This window comes from Chlorocebus sabaeus, chromosome 1, assembly GCF_047675955.1.
Source record: "Chlorocebus sabaeus isolate Y175 chromosome 1, mChlSab1.0.hap1, whole genome shotgun sequence".
Taxonomy (NCBI): Eukaryota; Metazoa; Chordata; class Mammalia; order Primates; family Cercopithecidae; genus Chlorocebus; species Chlorocebus sabaeus.
The window spans coordinates 5,364,378-5,383,855 of record NC_132904.1 but is presented as its reverse complement, the minus strand read 5'-3'; positions in this window follow the sequence as shown (position 1 = coordinate 5,383,855).

The following is a 19,478-nucleotide window of genomic DNA, read 5'->3' as shown; positions in this document are numbered from 1 at the left end:
ACTAGAAAAAGGGGGAGGCTCCCTGAGGGGCTTCAGTGAGGCATCCAAGGCGACTATCCCTTTCCTGGTCAAGGCACGTTGGGGGCTCCCAATAAACCTACACTAGCCCCTCCTCATCCACAGGTCCACTTTCTGCAGTTTCAGTTACCTGGAGTCAACTGCAGTCTGAAAATATTAAATGGAAAATTTCATAAGTAAATAATTCCTCAGTTTTAAGTGGCATGCCATTCTGAGTCGTGTGATGCAATCCCGTTCCGTCTCGCTCAGTCCCCCTTGAAGCGTGAGGGATCCCATTGTCCAGCGCCTCCACACCTTGATGCTACCTGCACTCGAGTTACTTGGGAGCCCTCTCAGTTGTGGGATCCACTGTCTCCATATTGCAGGGCTTGTGTTTAAGATACCCTCCTCTTCTTTTACTTAATAATGGCCCCAAAGCACAAGAGTAGTGATGCTGAGGTCAGGCGTGGTGGCTCACGCCCGTAATCCCAGCACTTCGGGAGTCTGTGGGTAGGCAGATCACTTGAGGCCAGGAGTTCGAGACCAGGCTGGCTAACATAGCAAGACCCTGTCTCTACTAAAAATACGGAAATTAGCTGGGCGAGGTGGTGGGCACTTGCGGTCCCAGCTACTCAGGAAACTGAGGCAGGAGAATTGCTTGAACTCGGGAGGTGGAGGTGGCAGTGAGCTGAGATAGCAGCACTGCACTACAGCCTGTGTGACAGAGGGAGACCCCATCCCCCCGCCAAAAAAAGTAATGATGTTGACATATTGTTACAATTGTTCTATTTTATTATTGGTTATTGTTAATCTCATTTGGTGTCTATTCTTTAGATAAAACTTTATCATGGTATACATGTACAGGAGAAACGTATTTAGGTACGTATGTACACAAAAATTGTATATGATACTACTCACGCCTTCCAGCTTCCGCTGGGGGTCTTGGAATGTGTTCCCTGTGGATAAGGGGGACCTCTGTACTCATAGAGACTGGGGTGCCAGTTGCAGCATTATGGAATGCTAGCCCAGGGCTTTGTGAGCCCAGAATGTGGTGGAGTGAGAGACGGCTTGGCCAAGCTCGGCTGGGATTGCATGCGACATGGGTCTCGCTGGCAGGCAGTGACTGGTGTCTGCGTCTCTCCTTTGAACTCCGGAGGTGGGAAGCTGACTGGAGCTGTCCCCAGGGCAGAAAGAGGAGAAAGGGCATCCGTGAGCCCCTGTGCTGCCCTGTTGGGGGTGGCTAAGCCTAGCTGATTCTGCTTTTCCTGTAGGGAGGGGTTATTGCCCCCATTGTTAAGGATGGAGAAGGCAGATCCCATGGAGTGCAGATGATGCAGCCAGCAGATGGAGGAGAATGAAGCTATTATCTGTTCTGAGCCTCTTTTGTTACACAGCTTCATCTAGTCCCTGACCTGCGCAGCCTTCCAGGAAACCTACCTCTAACCTCCTCACTCATAAGATAGACATAGGCTGCCCCACCTCCAAAAGTCTGGAAACAGCGAGGACACACAGCCAGCCTTTGTGATGTCTAAAGGGCAGCTCTTTCCCCCAAATGCCTGTCCCCCCTTCCCTGGAATCCTTCTGAGGCTGGGACCCACAATGATGGCCTGGCCCAGCACCACATCTTCCGCCTCCTTGGAAGCATTTGCTGCCTGTCGGGAACACAAATCCCTCTGACCTTTGGCTATTCCTATCATGTCCTCAGAAGGACAGAAATTAGCAAGGGAATCAGGCAGTGAAAAATGGCCACCATCTCCCCCTACTCCCTCTTTTCACAGTCAACAGCAGGGCGGGACGAGGGCGTGGGCTTGGCTGCTACTGGGCCTCTATTTGGGGTGTCCTTATGGGTGGCAGGGGGTTTCACATTCCACCTTTTCTAAAGCCTTCTGCTCATGGGAGTTTGAGGTAAGCTGAGGTGGGCTGGAGCTGGCATGGGCTGGGGGCAGGTGATGCCATATCCCAGGTGCCCTGAGGCCTCGGGCCTGAGTGAGCTGTCTCCAGCAGCCCAAGCCATCCCAGCGGTGATCTTAACATTGGCGGCAGCAGGTTCCTCAAGATGTCTTTCCTGATGTCTTCACCCGCAACCCCAGGTCCCCCTTCCTCCAGCCCCCAGTGTGATGGTTAATACTGAGTGTTAACTTGATTGGACTGAAGGATACAAAGTATTGTTCCTGGGTGTGTCTGCCAGGGTGTTGCCAAAGGAGATGAACATTTGAGTCAGTGGGCTGGGAAAGGCAGACCCACCGTTAATCTGGGTGGGCACCATCTAATCAGCTGCCCACGAGGCTAGAATATAAAGCAGGCAGAAAAATGTGAAAGGAGAGCCTGGCCCAGCCTCCCAGCCTACGTCTTTCTCCTGTGGTGGATGCTTCCTGCCCTCGCACATCAGACTCCAAGTTCTTCAGTTTTGGAACTCGGATTTATTTGTTCTCCTTGCTCCTCAGCCTGCAGATGGCCTATTGGGGGACCTTGTGATTGTGTGAGTTAATACACTCTCATGTAGATATATTGCATTAGTTCTGTCTCTCTAGAGAACCCTGACTAATACACCTGGTATCTGGCAAGTGCCCACTGTGACAGTGTGGACAGCTGCCTGATTGCAGTCTTGAGCACGTGCCTTTCTGATGCCCTTTCTCCTCTTTTTGCCCTGGGGGTGGCTCCAGCCAGTTTCTCACCTCCGGAGTTGGAGTTCAAAAGGAGAGATGCAGCCAGCTCCTTCCCAGCCAGCGGATTGGCCAGGGGCCGGCGGAAGGGGAGGGAAAACCCTCGGACATGTAGCCTGGTGTTTTGAGCTCCCTGCACTTTGTGGGAAAAACATGCAGTAGAAGAGTAACATTCACCTAGAATTAGGAAGTCAGGGCCAAGGGAAAAAAGCAGCTACATTGGGAAGGCGAGTCCAGGGACAGATACAGAACCCACCACGTCCTCCGTGGTTGCTGTAGCCAACCTGCAAGTTCCTGGCGGCCAATGGGAGCCTGGAAAGAAGGAAAGGTTTAAGGTTCTCATGGCCGTTGGAGAAAATACTTTGGCTGCTCAGGAACCGTAAATCTTTCCCTAGCTCTCATTTGTAAAAGAAGTTTTCCTTAAGGGGCTTCACCAGCAACTCATCGGGGGTAATGGTGATTGGATTGGTCAGTGTCCTCCAGAGAAACTGAACCCATAGGATGTGCTGATATGCAGACAGAGATTTATGATAAGGAATTGGCTTGAACCGTGTTGGAAGCTGGCAAGTCCAAAATCCACAGGGTGAGTCCACAGGCTGGACAGCAAGGAAAACGGACGCCATGGTTTTAGTCTGAAGGCTATCTGTGGTAGAAGCAGGTGGAGCTGACCTTGCAGATGGAGCCTGAAGGCCGTCTGCAGCAGAATTCACTCTTGCGTTTGGGTTCTAATCAGGCCTTCCACTGATTGGGTAAGGCTCACTCACATTACGGAGGGCACATTGCTTTACCGAACATCCTCCAGTTTAAATGCTCATCTCATCCAAAACACTCTTGCAGAAACACCTGGAATAATCCTTGACCAAATATCTGGGCACCCTGTGTCCCATTCAAGTTGCATTAGTCTATTTTCAAGCTGCTTATAAAGACATTACTCAAGACTGGGTCATGTATAAAGAAAATGAGGTTTGACGGACTTACAGTTGCACATGGCTGGAGAGGCCTCACTATCATGGCAGAAGGCAGAGGAGGAGCAAAGTCACATCTTGCATGGCAGCAGGCAAGAGGGAACGTGTGCAGGGGCACTCCTCTTTGTAAAACCATCAGATCTTGTGAGACTTATTCACTATCATAAGTCCAACATGGGAAAAGCCTGCCCCCATGATTCAATTACCTCCCACCACGTCCCTCCCATGACATACGGGGATTATTACAGTCAAAGGTGAGATTTAGGTGGGGACACAGAGCCAAACCATATCACAAGTTGACACATAAAATTAACCACCACAGGGATGGGAAGTGTTGCCCCCATTTCTACAGCACACACAGCCCTGGACTGTCCAAATGGGTCCCCTAAATGCACTTGTGTGGGTGCACCGTGGTTCTGATTGGAGGAGAGATGGGTCTACTACTCATCTCTGGGGCTGGCATGCATCTCAGGGAGGTCTGGGATTCTTCAACTAGGCTGTTGACCATACAGTCATGTGGTGACATAATTTTGTTTTTGTTTTTTTTTTAAACGAGATGTTAGGTTTGGAAAATAAGAAAATGAACACATCAGATGCCTGAGTGATTTTAAGGGCAGAGCCTTAGGCAGGTGCCTGTTGGGAATCTTTGGCTCCTCCAGTCAGCCAGTTAGCTCCTTCTCACTTAAGAGCCAAGGGAGCAAAGGAGGATGGGGTTGAGGAAAAAGAAGTCCTAACGTCAGGAAGGAGAGAGAAGACAGCTCAGGAGAAATGGAACCTTGCTTCACCTTAGAGCATTGTGTCCCACACCAACCTGCTGGGACTGCCACAGGGAACAGGGAGAGAGGGGAGAAAGTAGCTGAGATTCTGCTTCCTCCCAGCCTCCACTCTTACCCTGGGGCCTCCCATTGGCTGAACCTACCCAGAAGCCAGAGGGCAAAGGACTCTGGGAAATGTAGTTCCCTTTGGCATGTGCACAGGCAGGGCAGGGTTAGCAAACCACTTATACACCCAGATGATAGCTCACTCATTTCCTTCAAGTGTCTGCCCAACTGTCACCTGCTGGGAAATGCCTTCCTTGACACCAAACCACCCCCTCAACCCTGCCAACCTGGCCTGGCTCAGCACTCTCTATTCTTCTGCTAGCCTGCCTTTATTTTTCATTATAGAATTTAGTACCAGCTGATGTTGTTTTACGTATCTATTTATTGGATTGTCTGGTTCTATTTTTTAATTGGATGGTCTAGTTCTATTTTTTATTTATTATATTGTCTGGTTCTATTTTTTATTAATTGGATTGTCTGGTTCTATTCTTAATTTAATGTCCAGAATGCAAGCCCACAAGGGCAGGCCATCTGTCTGTCTTGCTCTCTGTCTCACTCATTTGAGAACAGTACCTGGAACATAGTAGGTGCTCAACCACCATTTCTGGGTAGATAGAATCTTCTTCCAGGTCTTCTCTTCTTTGGGTACATACCCTTAGTTTCTTCAGCCATTCCCCAGGACATGCTCTCTGGCTGGCCCCTGCACTGGCCAGCTTCTCCTGGCCCAGCCCTCTGGGCAAGGCAGGACTGATGGTAAGGGCAGTCCCAAGGTGCCAGTGCATCCTGCCTCGAATCCAGTGGCCAAGTGGCCATCAACAGACACAGGCTTAACTTAGCTCCTCTGCGGCTGGTTGAGCTCTTGGTTCTGTTCCATGTGCAGCTCACTGAGTGCTGGACTCCAGGCAAGTTACCAGGGAGGAGCATGTGGGCATCACCCTTGAGGGGTTAACAGGTCATTGTAAGAGCCAGACACAGATGCAGTCTCTACTTCTGAGGACAGTCTTATTGAGTGATCAAGGGGACCAAGGCTTATTGAGTGATCCATATGGGCCAGGGGCCTGTCTAAGAACATTCCATGCATCCTTTCATCTGCTCTTCACAAACATCCTTCAGGAAGGGGCTGTCATGGTCCCTGGGCTTCAGAGAGGCAAAGCAACTTGCTCCCACCCCTGAGCTGGTCAGTGGGCATCTGGGGTGCGGACCTGGTTGGTCTGACTGGGGGACCCTCATCCCTTCACCCCTAGGCAAGCTGTCTTCTGGGCACTGCCAGGCTGAATGGGCAGATGCCCATTACAGAGGGTCAAAGACCTACGGGGACATAGGATGGGTGAAGAGCTCTGCACTGGTGACACTGAACTCAGCCTTGAGCCTGCAGAATGTGTTGTGGTGGCAGAAGGCGAGGGGCTTCCATCTGGGGACAGGGCTGAGGGCTGAGGACCTTGTGTAGGCTGGGACTGGGGAGGGTGGGTTTGGAGAGCTGGGCTGCTGGAGGAGGGGGATGCCTGGTGGCTGGATCCTGACTGCTTTCGGGAGAAATGAGCTCTTGCTTGCAAAGAAACATCTGTTTGGAGTGCTGCGTTCCTAAATGTTTTTACACATGCCACACAGAATGCGGGAGAGCCTGACTCCACATTCTCTACGTATTTATTGCAAAATAACCTTATCCTAACAATAACAGGAAAAATTTCACCCACATTCCCACTATGCTGACAAATCAACTGTCTACATTTTTCCCGTTCCCCTCCAGGCCACACGCTTGTGTGGACAAGACTTTGAAGCCACGGTCAAAGAGCAATTGTGTTTGTGCATTCGTTTGTTCAGCAAAGCCATTTCCCAAGTACCTACCTCCTCTGTGTCAGGAAACTCGCTCCTAAAACTAATGGCCTATATTTTCCTTTAGAGTTTTACCACCTATGCAAATATCCTTTATTAATCAGGGTATGTTAACTGTTTTAACAAGCAACCCACTAATTGTAGCACCCTAATTCAATACGTGTGTATCTCTTGTTCATGACAGTGCAGGGCAGGTTGGGTTGGGCTCTGCTCCATGCAGCCATGCAGGGACCCAGGCCTTTTTTTCTGAGTGACTCTGCCATCCCCTACAGCCATGGAGTCCTCCATTTGGTGCACTGCATTGGATTGGCAGAGGAGCGAACAGAGAGAAAGAACAGGCTGGATTGTGTAGGAAGCTTTTTTAGGTAGGCCTGGAGGTGGTAGACGTCATTTCCGTCACATTCTATTGGATGGAACGCAGACATGTACCTGTACCTATCTGCAAGGGAGGCTGGGAAATGCAGTCCAGCTGAGTGTCCAGGAATGGGGGAGGAATAGGCTTGGTGATCATCTGGCCAGCATCTACAAGCTTACAACACATTGTGTAGTTCTAAAAAATTGAAGGAAGCACAAAGAAAATTGTGTAAGGAAATGGCAATGTTGTTACCAAGAGTTGAAAGTTCCCAGAAAAATATAAAATACAAAGGCCAGCTGAGTTCTGGCAAACTCAGGGCAGCCAGCCAGGCTCTGCCCCTCTCTGAGAGAATTGAAGATCAGACTGTCATTGGGAAAAGGCATGAGTGAACCCTGGGAGACTGAGGTCTCATGAGAGCTGGGCTGTCTTATGAGGCTGACCTCTGGGATCATGGCAGAAGGATGGCCAAAGAGAGCTGGTTGTTTCGTGTCATTGGCTTCTAAGCTCACAGTGGCCAGTTCCTGCTCTCAAGAATAGATCAAAGTTCTCAGTTGGTGGAGGCAGCCCAGCAGGAGAAACAGCAGGAACTTTGTCAGCCTCTGGTCAATATAACCCAAGCAAAGATAAGACCCTCACCCCATACTCTGTCCTCGGGTCAAAAAGGGGCACAATGGTAGCAGAAATCTTGTCACATAGCTGTCACCTGTACTGGCAGCCTTCTATGTGGAGTGCGTCATGGCCATCAGGGATCTTTTGGGGGACTGCGTTCACCTGCTACTTCCTGTATGTCGAGTCTTCTCTTTCTTGGTTTACCTTCTCAGTTGGGTGTAGCACATCCTTCAGTAGCTTTCTGAGAAAGTGTGGCTCGTAGGCAAATTTGTTAGAGACCTCACACAGCTGAAGGGATCTCTATTCCACCTTCACACTTGCTTGATAATGTGGCTGGCACAGAAGGTTGGGTTGGGAAATAATTTCCCTTTAGAAGCTCAAACACATCGCTCCATTGTTTTCTTGCTTCCAGTGTGGCTGCTGAGAATTCTGAAGCTATTTGATAACCAGTCCTGGGTATATCATCTGGTTTTTCTCTCTGGAAGTTTGTAGAATCTTCTCTTTGTCCCAGGTGTACTAAAGTTCCACAATGATGTGTCCATGGGGTAGGCCTGTGTTCACCTCCTATGCTGGGTATTTTGTGGGCCTTGTTTTTAGTGCCAGGAAATTACTCTGAATTATTTCGTTGATGATTTCTTCCCTGCAATTTCCTCTTTCTTATACATCTGTAGCTCCTGTTAGTCCTGTTATTTGGATGTTGGATCTTCTGTACTTATTTTCTAGATTTTCTTTTTTCTTTTTTTTTTATTTTTTGAGACAGAGTCTTACCCTGTTACCTGGGCTGGAGTGCAGTGGTGCAATCTCAGCTCACTGCAACCTCCACCTCCCAGGTTCAAGTGATTCTCGTGCCTCAACCTCCCAAATAGCTGGGATTACAGGTGCGCACCACCATACCTGGTTAACTTTTATATTTTTAAATGGATATGGGGTTTTGCCATGTTGGGCAGGCTGGTCTTGTACTTCTGACATCAAGTGATCCGCCCACCTTGGCCTCCCAAAATGCTGGGATTATAGGCATGAGCCACCACGCCCAGCCTCATTGTTCTTATTTCTCCTCCTCATTCTTGCCATCCACCCTCTTCTCTTTTCCTGCCTCCCTCTTCCCCCTTCTCTCTTTTCTTCTCTATCTCTTTCTAATCCCCCTTCCCTCTCTTCTTTCTTTTATTTTCTGGGCTATTTTTCTCAACTTTCTTTTATAACTCTTCTGCTGAGTTTTTCACTTCTGCTGTGATTTTTAAATTTAGAAAAAAAAAATCCTCTGAATGTTCCTTTTGATAACATCCTGCTCTTGTTCTCAGATGTAATGTCCTCTCTCACTGAGGATATTGAGGACAGCTTGTTATTGTTGCTATGGTCATTAAAGTTTTTGTTTGTTTGTTTGTTTTTTGTTTTTGTTTTTGTTTTTTGGCCATGTGCGGTGGCTCATGCCTGTAATCCCAGCACTTTGGGAGGCCAAGGTGGGTGGCTCATGAGGTCAGGAGTTCAAGACCAGCCTGACCAATATGGTGAAACCCCATCTCTATTAAAAATACAAAAATTAGCCAGGTGCTGTGGCAGGTGCCTGTAATCCCAGCTACTAGGGAGGCTGAGACAGGAGAATCGCTTGAACCCAGGAGGTGGAAGTTGCAGTGAGCCAAGATCACACCACTGTACTCCAGCCTGGGTGACAGAGTAACTCTGTCTTTAAAAAAAAAAAAAATTTGTTTTATTATTTTGTTTTGTTTTTCTGAAAAGTCTGTTTCTGCCCAGTTATGTGTTTCTGTTGATGTTTTGGTCTCTGCTTTTCATGTTGGAGGCTGTTCACAGAAGTCTGGTAACCTTTGGCTGTCAGGTTATGACAGGATGGGAGACGAAAGAGCTCACTGGAAGTTCAAGAGCGGAGCTTGGCCACCATACCCTTCGTTGTAGGATGATATGGGATGTTTTTTGAGGTTCCCTTGATGTAAACAGCTTTAGGTCTTTCCTCTTGGGCTGAACAGGCCTCAGAGGAGGGTCTTTCAGTGGCCTGCCTAGGGGGAAGATCTGGGTGAGGGAATGGGTCAGGGTACAAAGGGTCACCTGACCACCTCTTCACATTTTTTTGGCAAGGTCTCCAGGCCCTCACTGTGCTGGAATCCCCTAGTATGTAAACCTTCTATATTATGTTCTCCAGAAAATAAACCATTTTTTTGAAAGTTATATTGAGTTTTTATTGGCAATTCTGAGTACATGTGTTTGTAACAGTTAAAGTGTGATAGGTGAACTTAACATATTAAAAGAGTTCTACAGCCTCTGTTGAGAAAAGATTATATGCCATGCAAACTGTTTAAGTCATACAAAACCATTCTTCAGTGCAGCATCTTTTCAACTGGAAGAATCTTAGTCAGCATGCTTCTCCTCCTGAGGTGGTTCATACCAACTGATATGGTCTGGCTGTGTGTCCCCACCCAAATCTCATCTCGAATTGTAATTCCCATGTGTCAGGGGAGGGGCCTGGTGGAGTAGGAGGTGATTGGATCATGGGCCCCCTTGCTGTTCTTGTGATAGTGAGTGAGTTCTCACGAGACCTGATGTTTAAAAGTGTGCAGGAGTTCCCTCCTCCACACTCTCTCCTGCTGCCATGTGAGACGTGCCTTGGCTCCCCTTCACCTTCTACCATGATTGTAAGTTTCCTGAGGCCTCCCAGTCATGCATAACTGTGCGTCAATTAAACCTCTTTTCTTTATAAATTACCCAGTCTCAGGTAGTTCCTTATGGCAATGCGAGAATGGTCTAGTGCACGTATTAAATTTGCTTTGCATTTTTTACTTTCTTCTATAATAGTTTCATATTTCTTTTATTTCTCTACCAATTCCAGGTGGAGTGGCTCTATTTCGTAATGTCTGGGTTAGCAGCTCCTAAGCGATGCTTTAAAAAACCAAAGCACTATTGGGTTTCTCTTCCTAGAAGACTGCCCACATCTTGGTTAGCGTGTGCAGCACCCCTACTTCTCTGAGCACCCCCAGAACGGCTCATACTTCTAGTCGATGGCTTGATAATGAGCCATAGTGACAGCAGCAGTAGCGTGGCTGGCCCCAAAACTGTGCCTGGCCCAGAACATAAACTTCTATTCTTCTTCCAAAGAGAAGAGTGGACAGCCCTTAGTGGTGGATGCTGGCAGGAGCTAGGGCTCCAATGGAATCTCTCTATTGTAGTGGGTTCTTCACCTCAGTTCCAGAGGGGCTTTTTGAAGAACTCTGCTGTGTAAACAAGCTCTTTCCTGCCCCTACCCTGATCTTCCCAGCTCCCGCTGATGGTGGTCTTCTCAAGCCATTCTGTTGAGTTGCAGTTTTAACTCATTTGTCTTCCATCCATCTGGTAAACTTTGGTTGCTGAAGTTGTCTTTTCTGTTCTCACATTCTTGTGAATTTCCATCTTTAAAATCCCTTTGCTGTGGCTTTGGTTGGCTTCTGGGAAGGAGTGAAATTAGTCAGCAATGATCAGTCAGCTCTGGGAGCCTGCATGCCTTCCCGTGTCTCATTGCCTTCCTGCATCGTTACATGGACCTCATGATGACCTTTTTTTTAAAAAAATTAATTTAATTTAATTTTAAGTTCTGGGATACATGTGCAGGATGTGGAGGTTTGTTACATAGGGAAACATGTGCCATGGTGGTTTACTGCACCTATCAACCCATCACCTAGGTATTAAACCCTGCATGCATTAGGTATTCATCCTGATGCTCCCCAACAACCTCTGACAGGCCCCAGTGTGTGATGTTCCCCTCCCTGTGTCCATGTGTTCTCATTGTTCAGCTCCCATTTATAAGTGGGGACATGCAGTGTTTGGTTTTCTGTTCCTGTGTTAGTTTGCTGAGGATAATGGCTTCCAGCTCCATCCATGTCCCTACCAAGGACATGATCTTGTTCCTTTTTATGGCTGTATAGTATTCCATGGTGTATATGTACCACATTTTCTTTATCCCATCTATCATTGATGGGCATTTGGGTTGATTCCATGTCTTTGCTCTTGGGAATAATGCTGCAATAAACATACACATGCATGTGTCTTTATAATAGAATGATTTATATTCCTTTGGGTATATACCCAGTAATGGGATTGCTGGGTCAAATGGTATTTCTGGTTCTAGGTCTTTGAGGAATCACCCCACTGCATGATGACCCTTTTAACAGCTACCTCATCAAGGAGTCCTTTCTTTCCAAAAGTGTGTTCCATGAAATGTTGGCAGGTGCACCAAGAAAAGAATGTGTTCTGGAGTCAGATAAGTTTGAAATGGTGTGGGATTTATAAGGGCAACTGCAATGAATTCCAAGGCCCAGAATTCCAAGCTCTGGGTTCATTCCATGTCAGGTGGTCACTAGGCCATGGCAGTTAGGAGTGCTTCTAGGTCATACTTTTTTCTTAAAGCACAATAACAAGGATCCTATTTGGACCCCTCAGACCCCTCTGCTGGGCTCCTTCACTGCCCTGAACTGTGAATTTTCTGAAGCCTCTGTCTGCACCCCAGTCCTTGCCCCCAACCCTCCCGATGTCCTGTGTCCTTTCCTGCTGACTCTACTTTAAAAGACCCTGGTTTGTGGCCCAGGGCTCTCCCTGGCTATAGTGGCCTCTTTTTTTTCACTTAATCGAATTTTAAACCTGAAGTGTAATTTACATATGGTAAAAGACATAAAGTGTGTATCTCAACATATATATTCATGTAACCATCAAATTAGAGACCAAGTTACAGCATTTTCTAGCATATCAGAAGTCTCTCTTAGGGACTAATTTCACTAACTTCTCTCTCCTCCGGGTACTCACTGCCCTGATTTCCATCACCATAGATGAGTTTGGCCTGTTTTTGAATTTTGTTATGAGAGAAACGTACAGCATGTTCCTCTTTTCATGTCTGGCTTTGTCTGTTAGCATGGTGCCCATCAGGTCCATCCATGGCTGTGTATATCCACCGTCCATGTATATCCACCTTTCATGGTGAACGGGCTTCCACTGGGTGGACATGCAAGGTCTACTGTGGACAAACACCTTGGTTGTTTTCAGGTTTTGATGATTTTGAATAAAGCTGCTATGAACATTCATGTATAAGTCTGTTGAGGGACACGCATGCTAAGTTTTGTATTACGGGCTCAGTGTGGAGCTCCTGGGTCCTAGCGTAAGTAGAAGCTTATCTTTATCAGAAGTTGCCTTACAGATTTCCAAAGTGGCTGCACCTACATATGTGCCTGCAAGCGTGCGTGAGTCCCAGTGGCTCTGGAGGGTCTCCAGGACATGGTCAGTGTATTTATTTATTTATTTACTTATTTATTTCGAGATGGAGTCTCACTCTGTTGCCCAGGCTGGAATGCAGTGGTGTAATCTCAGCTCACTGCAACCTCCACCTCCCAGGCTCGGGGATTCTCATGCCTCAGCCTCCCAAGTAGCTGGGACTACAGGTGCACGCCACCACACTCAGCTAATTTTTGTATTTTTAGTGGAGACGGGGTTTTGCCGTGGTGGCCAGGCTGATCTCGAACTCCTCACCTCAGGTGATCCCCCCATCTTGGCCTCCCACAGTGCTGGGATTACAGGCGTGAGCCACCATGCTGGCTGGTCAGTCTCTTTAATGCTCACCATACTGGTGGTGGTGTGGCTAACCGCTGTGACCAGCATGTGTTTTAACCAATCCTAAAGTGCATATTCAACACCAGTCCCATAAAGAATCCCTTGCCGGGGATTAGGGACATGTTATTTCTTCTGGAGGCCTTCCCTGGCCCCAGGCTGGGTTAGGTGACCTCCTCAGGGCCCCCACAGCTCTGTGCACCTGCCCCTGTCACACATCTTGTACTATCATCACCTGCTTGAGTCTTCCTCTAGTCTGTGAGCTCCCTGTGGACTTAAATGGAGTCTTATTGTTAAAATCTTGTTGTATAGCACAGATATGGTACAAAAAAGGCACTCAAACATCTATCTGTTGGTGGGAAAGAAAGAACGAAGGGGTGGAGGAAGGAAAAGAGGAAGGAGGGAACAAAGGGAGAACAGAAGGAAGAAAGAAGAAAAAGGAGGGAAGGGAGGAGAGAGAGGGGAAGGGAAAGGAGGAGGGATGGAAGGAACAGAGAAAAAGGAGGTAAGAGAGGAAAGAAGAAAGAAAGGAAAGAAGGGAGGGAGGGCTGGAAGGAGGGAATTTAAAAAAAGGAGGGAAGGAGGGAGAGAGGAAGGAAGGAGGGAAGGTGGGGAGAAGAGAAGGAAGGAGGGAAGGAAGGCAGGGTGGGCGGCGCCGCAGGGCAGGCCCTGTGTGAGCCTCGGCGCAGTGCTCCTGACCACCTGTGCACACAGACACGTGATCCCATGGGAGCTGGCACCCAGCACTACTGTGTGTAAACAGAGCCTGGCCCCATCTTCCAATGCTGGCCTTTGCCTCCCAGTGGAAACCCAAGCTCCAGCCTGGGACACGGGTTGGCAGATGTCTGTGAACAGGGCTGTCTGTCTTTGCTGATAAGAGTCCCCAGACAATGGAGCCACCTGGCTGGGAACTCCCTCCGTGCAGAGACTTCGACAGAATCAGGTCCCCACTCTCCCACCTCCTGGAGCCATCTCTGTGGGCCTGCGCCTTCTGCCTTCTCCTGAGGCCCCAGCACCAGCTCCCCTCCCGTCCAAACCCATTGCTGATGGGTGGTGATCAGGGCTCCCACCTTGCACAGCTCGGGCCGGGAGCTGGCCCATGTGGTCTCTTTGTCCACAGCTTCATGATTTGTCCATGGCCTCATGACAGCCTGGTGGGCGGCTTTCCACCAAAGCTTCCCTGAAAGGCGGAGACACTGAAGCCAAGGAGGTCGAAGAGAGCAACCTCTTCGTGTCTTTGCCGTGAGGGCGACTGGACCCAGATGTGGCTGCAGTTCTGAGCCCATCCGTGTCCAACTCGCTGCGCATGCTCTGAAGGCAGGCGTGGGCACCTGCGGGGCACATGGCACCCCAGAGAGAGCCCACCCCAACAGCCCACTTTCATTTAGTGTCCTTGGACACCGATTCTGTGAGGACCGCCTTCTCTCCTGGAGACCTACCGCAGAAGGGAATGCTAACATACTGAGTGCCCTACAGACCAACTCGTCGAATCCTCATGATCACGTGGCCAGCATCACCTCCAGGGTGTGAGCGTGTCAGGATGGCTTTCCGAGGTCCAGGCAGCCGCCGTGTGCGGAGATGGGCCTGCCTGGTGCTACCCTCCTGGTTTCCTTCCTTCCGTGTCTGGACCTGTGTGTGGGAAGTGTCTCTCCCTTGGATAGCAAGAGAGGTGGAAAGACCCCAGGGGTGTCTGTCCTGTTCTCTTCTCAGTGCACCCCCATAGTTGGTCTGCACTTTCCCTGCCAGGCCTCAAATGGGAGAATCAGATCAACAACCCAGAGTCCTCTAGCTCGGGTGAGCCCCTGTGGCTGCAGCCGTGCACACTAGCCGATCACAAGGCCATCACTCTAGGTCTTGATTCAGAGGCTGTTTCTTTCAAAGGGGATGCATATGAGGGCCCCTTATCTGTGCCCTCCCTGGCTGTGCTCCTTCCTCTTCTCCTTCCTCTAAGAGCCACTGGGAAAGCCCAGCCACAGGCTCTGGAGCAGATCCACAGGGGACTCAAGAAGAAGGCTTGTCTTCCTCTTGCTGGTGCAGTTTTCACCTAGCACCTTTCCCTGAACTCCCCACCCCCACTCCACATACAAGGGCACCGAGTCTCATGACCAGCAGCACAAATGCACACAAGGCTGGAGGGAAGGTGGGGGCTCTATTTCCAGTGTTGTCACTGAGCAGGTTTTAAAAACGAGGGGGAGATGAAGAGGCTTGTTTTCACTGTGGCTGCATTAACGCTGCGTAACACACCATTCTCAAGCTCAGAGGCATGCAGCAATCAGAATTCATGTCCTGCGTGGGTCTGTTTGACTGAAGTGGCTCAGCTTTAAGGGACAGGTCTGTGGGTTGGTTGGGGTTTGGCTGATCTAGGCTGGGCTTGGTTGTGTTTGGCTGATCTAGGCTGCGCTTGGTTGGGTTTGGCTCTGGGCCACGGCATGGTCCATGTGTCCCCTCTTCCCAGGACCAGCAGGCTCCCTGGGCATGATTTCTCACAGCACTGGTTGAAGTGCAAGGGAGCAAGACCAATCCCAAACCCTTTTTTTTTTTTTTTTTTTTTTTGAGATGGAGTCTTTCTCTGTCACCTAGGCTGGAGTGCGGAGGGGTGATCTTGGTTTACTGCAACCTCTGCCTCCCGAGTTTAAGCAATTAATCTGCCTCAGCCTCCTGAGTAGCTGGGATTACAGGCACGCACCACCATGCCTGGCTAATTTTTGTATTTTTAGTAGAGTCAGGGTTTCCCCATGTTGGTCAGGCTGGTCTTGAACTCCTGACCTCAAGTGATCCACTCGTCTCGGCCTCCCAAAGTGCTGGGATTATAAGCATGAGCCACAGCACCCAGCCACAAAACCCTCTTTCCAACCTTATTTGCCTCTATCGGCAAACTCACCTGGTTCCAGGTGAGTCCCATGGCCCAGCCATGCCTGTGGGGAAACTATAAAGTCATACAGCTAAGAGTATGGATAAGGGGCAGCCTATAGGATGGGTGCCATGCTGCCATCCGGGGCTTTCCAATGGCTTCGAGCTGAACTCTGCCCTGAGCTGAACTCTGCCCTGATTGAAGTGTGCTTGTCGGTGGAGACAGGCTTGGGTCTATGGAAGCTGGAAATGGTGGATTTGGGTTCAAGGCCTGGTCTGGTCACTTCCAAGCTGTGGGAACCTGGGTGAGGCGTGTCTGAGCCCCAGTTTCCCCGTGTGTAAAATGAGGGGTAATAAGAGTCTGTACCTAAGCTCATGCTGAGAACTGAGTGAGATGGACAGCCCAAAGCAGAGTGCCTGCCACAAGGGATTCCTGCAAATCATGGGTGCCACAGTGTCTGTGAGCAAAGTTTGCCTTTGTTGGTGAAGTTCTCAGGACATTAGTGCCCAGGCAGAGTTGGGGCATCTAGCCTCAAAGTACAAGACAGACAAGGAGAAATCACACAGGTGAAGAAGGGCTTACTGGCCGGACATGGTGGCTCACGCCTGTAATCTCAGCACTTTGGGAGGCTGAGGCAGGCAGATCACGAGGTTAAGAGATTGAGACCATCCTGGCCAACATGGTGAAAACCTGTCTCTACTAAAAATACACAAATCAGCTGGGTGTGGTAGCCAGTGCCTATAATCCCAGCTACTCAGGAGCCTGAGGGAGGAGAATCACTTGAATCTGGGAGGTGGAAGTTGCAGTGAGCCAAGATCACGCCACTGCACTCCAGCCTGGGTGACAGAGTGAGGCTCCATCTCAAAAAAAAAAAAACCCAAAAACAAAAGAAGAGTTTACCCTGTGGAAAATTCGGAACCAAGGGGCCTCTTGAGACCCCTAGTGAGAGGCATTCTAGCTGCTCCAAAAGGGATGAGGACAGTCAACTGCTCCATTTCCCTGCACCTGCAGAGCCCCCTCAGCCCCAGTCTGGCCAGGCCACTTCCTGTACAGCCTTGTCAGCATCACGCCAGGCTACGGAAGGAAAGCCCGCTGGGACGCCAGCACCTCCATGGTGTCTAACGCTGGTGTCTCAGGTATGACTTGGAGGTGACTGGGATAGCTGACAGATTCACCCAAATCTGTGATCCAGAGTTTCTCCATGTTTATGGGAAGGCCCCAATCCCCTTTTGAATCTGATGAAAACAATTGAACTTTCATCCTCTCACAAAACATCTTTTGGGTATAATTCCAAGCAGCTCATGTACTCCCTGAAGCCTGTTTTCTGGGCGACATGAAGACCTCCTATCTAGGAATGAGTCAGGGGGCCCAGGAGGGCCCTTGCGGGCCAAGGCTGGGAATTTGAGCATGACGATGACTAGTGTCAGTAATGAAGAGAATTCAATGATCAAAGCATGAATGAGTGAGTCCACACTGATCATGAATTAGTAGATAAATTTATAAATGGCAGGGAAAAGAAAGCCCCCCCACCTTTATTAATTAATTAATTAATTTTTTTGTTGAGACATAGTCTCACTCTGTCACCCAGGCTGGAGTGCAATGGCATGATCTCGGCTCACTGCAACCTCCGCCTCCCGGGTTCAAGCGATTCTCTTGCCTCAGCCTCCCGAGTATCTGAGATTATAGGCGCCCACCACCACGCCCGGCTATTTTTTGTATTTTTAGTAGGGATGGGGTTTCGCCATGTTGGCCAGGCTGGTCTCGAACTCCTGACCTCAGGTGATCTGCCCATCTTGGCCTCCCAAAGTGCTGGGATTACAGGCGTGAGCCACCGTGCCTGGCTGAGAAAGCCCTTCTTTACAGTGGAATGCCAGCCGATACACGTAGAAGGAACAGTAGTGTTAGGAAGTTGCAATTTTGCAACGATCAGAGTAATATATGATTTAGGCAAGAATCACGGTCATGGATGGATGTGGACTATTGGGACCAAGTTTAAGAAGGATGAGGTCATTTCAAAGGTCTCAAAGTGTCTTACCACAAATGACTTACGACTTCCAAAGGAAAAAAATGGTCACTTTGCAGTAGAAAACACGACCTTAATGAAGTGATCAAAGGTCACATCACCAACACTGGGGTGAGCTGACATCAAGGACTGCCAGGACTCAGGGAGGGCACAGCATCCATTCTGTGTGTCCTGTCCCCACCAAAGACATAGGACCTAAATCATATCAAGGAAACATCAGCCAGACACAAATCCACGAACAACTTCAAATACCTCACTTTGTCCTGTTCAAAATGCTAATGTAAGAAAGACAAAGCAAGAAGCAAAGAATTGTTCAAAATAAAAGAACATGGGCCAGGCGCATGAACTCAGGCCTGTAATCCCAGCACTTTGGGAGGCCGAGGTGGGCAGATCACCTGAGATCAGGAGTTCAAGACCACCCTGGCCAACATGGTGAAACCCTATCTCTACTAAAAATACAACAATTAGCCGGACGTGGTGGCGGGCGCCTGTAATCCCAGCTGCTTGGGAGGCTGAGGCAGGAGAATTGCTGGAACCCGGGAGGCGGAGGTTGCAGTGAGCTGAGGTGGTGCCATTGCACCCCAGCCTGGGTGATAAGAGTGAAACTCTGTCTCAAAAAAAAAAAAGAGAAAAGGCCGGGTGTGGTGGCCCACAGTCCACCTTTTTGTGCTCACTGGTGTGGGAGGACATTGTCCAGCTGTGCAGATTCCTTACACCAAGAACCGATATGAGTGAAGACATTTGGGGTCCTTCCTATTTCCTCATGAGACCCCATCACGGATACCCTCAGACAATGTAGGTGCCCACAGCGGGGCATCTAAAGCTGTCGACTTGCTCTTCTGAAATTTGATGAAGATGCCACGAAACCTTCCATCTGCTTTGCAGCATAGGGGACGGCTGCGAGTTCCCTTTACTCAGCTGAGATCTCGGGTTTCAAACCGTGTGCTAGCTCCTAATTTGCTGCAGGTAAATGCATTTCAAACCCTTAGCGAGTTGGCCCCTGCGGTGTGTGCAGCCTCGATGAGACCAGATGAGGGAAAGTTTGGATCTGGCTGGGCAGATGTCTTCCGAGGCTACCCTTCTGCACAGACCGACAGCTGGGCTGCTATTGCATTATCAGCTGGGCTCATCACACATGACCGATGAAGCCAGGAAGACAACATGTCAGTCAGCATGTCCTGCAACGCTTCAATCTTCATAGTTTGATGATTTCATTTCAGATCTCTGCATCTTTGTGGGTATCAGCCGGTGAACTCATATGTCTAAATACGTCTTCCCTTTTATCTTTCACTTTGATATCTAAGACCTCCCGAAATTGCCTTTATTTATGGATAAAACAGACCATTTCTCCCTCCTAACAGTAAACAGTGTTCGCTAAGAAATGAAATATTTTCAACAGTGAATTTCAGCAATTTTCCATTTTCCTGGGCCTAATTGAATGAGCAGATGCTTTATCGGCAATGGCTCATGACAAAATGGATGCGCGCTCCAAAATCGCAGCAATGCCAAATGCATTTTGCTTCTTTAATGTTTTCTGATCATTTCCAGAGCGGCTTTTGTCACAGGAAGCTCCATGGGTCACGAGTGACTCTTCTCCATAACTGAATTCTTGTCCCTTCCCAGGGTGGGGAGCAGCCTTGACAGCCTGGGATGTCCATTCTTTAGAAAGTCGTATCCTACCTAGCATTGGAAATTGGAAAGCAAAAGTCTTTGGGACACCACAGCTGACTTGAGCCTTTGACCCTTTGAGGGTGTCCGTTGGCGGTCATCACCTACCACTTGTGTTC